This window comes from Mustelus asterias, chromosome 8 (genome assembly GCF_964213995.1).
Source record: "Mustelus asterias chromosome 8, sMusAst1.hap1.1, whole genome shotgun sequence".
NCBI lineage: Eukaryota > Metazoa > Chordata > Chondrichthyes > Carcharhiniformes > Triakidae > Mustelus > Mustelus asterias.
The window spans coordinates 8247021-8252020 of NC_135808.1; the positions used below are offsets into that span (position 1 = coordinate 8247021).

The 5000-nt window shown below is 48.0% G+C and overlaps 1 non-coding gene across 1 annotated transcript; it reads right to left on the reverse strand.

Annotated features, from left to right (window-relative positions):
* Positions 1-4145: 4145 nt before the first annotated feature.
* On the reverse strand, positions 4146-4218 carry trnav-cac (transfer RNA valine (anticodon CAC)). Its single transcript has one exon. It is a non-coding gene; the product is annotated as a tRNA-Val (tRNA).
* Between the last annotated feature and the right edge of the window lie 782 nt (positions 4219-5000).

The window sequence follows — 5000 nt, forward strand, 5'->3', positions numbered from 1 at the left end:
AGCAACTTTCTCACTGGGAATGAACCGCCAGCTCCTATGATCCAAGAGGATTTAAACGAGCTTGCTCAGTTCCAAGGGGCCACGGTTAATGATGAGAGGGAATTCTTCCAAATCTTCTTCTGGGTGTTGGACCAGATCCCGGGATACCGGGGAATCGGACAGCGCTGGGAGAAGGAGAGTCGGCGAGTGCAGAGTTGGAGCGATGATCGATATGATATGTGGAGCGTGTGGAATGAGCGCATTGGGTACGTGGAGACTTTACAGAAGGTGAGAAAGTTTGTCTCCAACCAGAAGTTCCGGTGTAAACTCGTTCAGCTACTGTATTGGGCGAATCAGGCGGTGAGACGGAGGGAGAATCAGTACAAAGCCGCAGTGAGAATCCACCGCGCTGATCCCCAACACCAGGCCGTACTGGCGGCGTGGCGAGCTGTGAGGGACACTCTGCGAAATCTACAGTAAAAAGGTGAACAGCGACTTTCCCGCTCAGAGCTTGAGCTCCAGCGCCTGATGTTTCCCATGGAGCCGACGGGACATTGGAACAAATTGAACGGGTGAATCCAGAGCACTTTCCCTGTCTCTCCCCCCCTCCCCCCTTCACACCAATCTTATCCCATGTTTGTCAGGGAAGCAGTGAGCAGACAATGTTCTAACCCGCAGCATCTTTCAAACCATTTCGCTCAGCTTAAAGACAATGGAAAAGTTCCGAAACAGCAACAGGAAATGCTGGGAATACTCCACACAGCAGCTAATCTCTGTGGAGAGAGAGAGAAACACTAGCTGTTTTTGTCATGTGACAAGTGTATTTAGTGGGTGCGGTAACAGAGTGGCAGTGTTATTGGAATAGTCACCCAGAGACTAGGTGGTTGGCACAGTGGTTAGCACTGCTGCCTCACCAGGGACCCGGGTTTGATTCCCGGCTTGGGTCGCTGTCTGTGTGGAGTTTGTATATTCTCTGCGTGTCTGTGTGGGTCTCCAAAACAGTTTCCTTCATCCTCCCCCCTTCTACAATCACCCCACACTTCTAAAAATCGATTCCCACTGTTTAAAAAATAAGCTATAGTGAAGAAAGCCCACCAACGCCTCTACTTTCTCAGGAGCTTAAGGAAGTTCTGCATGCCCACTATGACTCTCACCAACATTTACAGATGCACCATAGAAAGCACCCGTTCCGCATGTACCACAGTTTGGTATGGCTCCTGCTCTGACCAACACCGCGAGAAACTACAAAGGGTTGTGAACGAAGCCCAGTCCATCACACAAACCAGCCTCCCATCCATTGACTCTGTCTACACTTCCCGCTGCCTCAGAAAAGCAGCCAGCATAATCAAAGATCCCACGCACCCCGGACATTCTCTCTTCCACTTTCTTCCATCGGGAAAAATATACAAATGTCTGAGGTCACGTACCAACCAACTCAAGAACAGCTTCTTCCCTGCTGCCATCAGACGTTTGAATGGACCTACCTTGCATTAAGTTGATCTTTCTCTACACCCGAGCTATGGCTGTAACACTACATTCTGCACTCTCTCCTTTCCTTCTCCCCTATGTAGTCTGTGAACAGTATGCTTTGTCTGTATAGCGCGCAAGAAACAATACTTTTCACTGTATCCCAATAGACTAGCTAGGGTAAATGCATGGGGTTATGGGGATAGGGTCAGAGTGCGATTGTGGTTGGTGCAGACTTGATGGGCCGAATGGCCTCCTTCTGCACTGTGGGATTCTATGATTCTATGATTCTATGATGTGACTATAATAAATCAAATCAGATCAAAAGAATATTAACCAGATCATCTGTTCTGGTGATGTTGGCTGAGGAATAAGGTTACCCCTTCTTTTCATCACACGCGATACTGAGCTTTATTCCGGTAGTTTGGGATTATTTTCTATGATCTCACCTTTTTTTCTGAATAAAAGTAAAACGGAAGCAGCTTTATCATCAGAATCTACAGTCTGTTCTGTGAGGAAAGGCCAAATGTAGCTTTAATGGTCAGATTTCTGGGGTGATTTCTACAATTGTGTTTGTTATTAAATCTGAAACTCGCCCTTTATGAGATCAGTTTGTTTATCAAGGGTTGCAAATCATTCAGAGAGTTTATGACAGCTTGTTATTTGTGATTGTGCCTCCTAGGAGATGGTTTACTATTGTTCCTGTGGTTCAATATTGTCTCAAAGTTTATTTATTTATTCATGTTATAAGTAGGCTTATATTAACACTGCAATGAATTTACTGTGAAACTCCTCTAGTTGCCACACTCCAGCGCCTGTTCGGGTACACTGAGGGACAATTTAGCATGGCCCATGCACCCTAACCAGCACGTCTTTGAGGCTGTGGGAGGAAACCGGAGCACCCGGAGGAAACCCACGCCAGCATGGAGAGAACGTGCAGACTCTGCACAGACAGTGACCCAAGCTGGGAATTGAACCCGGATCCCTGGTGCTGTGAGGCAACAGTGCCATCGTGCTGTTCTCAAACACATCACAATCGCAAAAGATCAGTGAGTTGTGCACACTTTTGGATTCCCAGTCTTACCTTTCCCAAAAGCTGATAATGTTGGATCATCCTGTTACTTTGAACACTGCAGTTGAAATGCATCAGATTTTAATTAATTCATTCTTGGGGTGTGAGCAACACTGGCTGGGCCAACATTTACTGCCCATCCCTAATTGTCCTTGAATTGAATAGATGGCTAGACCATTTCTGAGTGAATTTAAGAGTCAACCACATTGCTGTGGCTCTGGAGCGACATGTAGGCCAGACCGGGTAAGGACGGCTGATTTATTTCCCTAAAGGACATTAGTGAACCAGATGGGTTATTCCGACAATCGACAATGGTTTCATGGTCATCATTCAGGGAGGCATGGTGGCACAGTGGTTAGCACTGCTGTCTCACAGCATCAGGGACCTGGGTTCAATTCCTTGGGTGACTGTCTATGTGGAGTTTGCACATTCTCCCAGTGTCTGCGTGGATTTCCTCCTGTTTCCTCCCACAGTCTGAAAGACGTGCTGGTTAGGTGCATTGGTCATGCTAAATCCCCCCTCAGTGTACCCGAACCGGCACCAGAGTGTGACAACTAGGGGATTTTCACAGTAGAATTGCAGTGTTAATGTAAGCCTTACTTGTGACACTAATAAATAAACTTTAACTTCACTTTTTATTGAACCAATAAATAGACTCCGATACTGGAGCCTCTTGCTCTGCTGCTCCCTCTTTATTGGTGCAGTAAGTAGACTCTGATACAACACTTTCACTTAAGGTCTGCCAATTGCAGCCCTATTCATCCCTGGAGCCTCTTGTTCTGCTCCTCCCTTTTAAAATAAATCGGAACCTCATCCTGTCCCTGACTCCTGACCGGGATCCTTCGATTGGGACCTCCCTGACCCCGCTCCCCGTCCTCTGCCTCGGACACCTGCCTACAACAGCCCTCCGCTGCTGGTTAACTGATCCACATTTCTCCGCCAGCTTACACAGTTGCTCTGGGTCCACCCTCAGCCTGAAGAATTCTAAATTCTGAGTGACACATGTGCATTACGAAGGGGAAAGTGTCAAATAATATAGCGTTGATACAAGAGAATTAGTTTCACAATTACTTAGAGTAAACTCAAGCGCAGAGCATGGGCGTCATTGTGGCACAATGGTTAGCACTGCTGCCTCATGGAGCCAGAGACCCAGGTTCAATTCTGGGTGACCATCAAGGTGGATTTTGCGCATTCCCCCCCCGTGTTTGTGTGGTTTTCCTCCGGGTGCTCCGGTTTCCTCCCACAGTCCAAAGATCATAGAATCCCTACAGTGCAGAAGGAGGCCATTCAGCCCATCGGGTCTGCACTGATCACAATCCCACCCAGGCCTTATCCCCATAACCCCCTGCATTTACCCTACCTAATCCCCCTGACACTAAGGGGCAATTTAGCTTGGCCAATCCACCTAACCCGCACATCTTTGGACTGTGCGTCGAAACAGGAGCACCCGGAGGAAACCCACGCAGACACGAGGAGAACGTGCAGTCAGTGACCCGAGCTGGGAATCGAACCCGGGTCTTTGGCACCGTGAGGCAGCAATGCTAACCACCGTGCCATCCCAATAATGTTGAGGAAAGAACTTAAATCATGCAGACTTTGCTCACACTTAATGAGAAAGATCCAACAGTGTTCCTGCCCAGTTTTGAACCGGGGACCTTTCGCGTGTGAGGCGAATGTGATAACCACTACACTACAGAAACAGGGTGTGCTGGTTTGGTGGATTGGCCGTGCTAAATTGTCACTGAGTGTCGGGGGATTGGCAGAGTAAATAAGTGGGGTTACGGGGATAGGGCCTGGGTGAGATTGTGGTCGGGGAGGGGCTTGATGGGCCGAATGGCCTCCTTCTGTACTGTAGGGATTCTATATTTTAACAGAAGTCAAAGCCAGATTGCAAACACAAGCGCGGTGAACTCCCTTCTGAACAAATTGGAAGTTATTGATAAGAAATAAGCACACCTTAAAGGTTTCTATTAACCTTGCCCGAACATTGGCACGTAAGCTTCAATATCAGCTCTGAAAACTAAACCTCAAAACAAAGAAAGCTTATTTATTCGTGTTACAAGTAGGCCTCCATTAACCCTGCAATGAAGTTATTGTGAAAATCCCATAGTCGCCACACTCCGGCGCCTGTTCGGGTACACTGAGGGAGAATTTAGCATGGCTGATGCGCCTAACCAGCACGTCTTTCGGACTGTGGGAGGAAACCAGAGCACCCAGAGGATGCCCACGCAGATATGGGGAGATTGTGCAAACTCCGCACAGTGACTCAAGCTGGGAATTGAACCTGGGTCTCCGGTGCTGTGAGACAGCACTGCTAAACATTGTGCCACCGTGCCAACCTGTAAGATTGCTGATGGGTTTCTGAAGCGCCTGGACTCTTTTTTTCGGTACATTGTGAGGGCTGTGCCCACATATTTACCCTGCTAATCCCCTGACACTAAGGGGCAATTTAGCATGGCCCAATCCACCTAACCCACACATC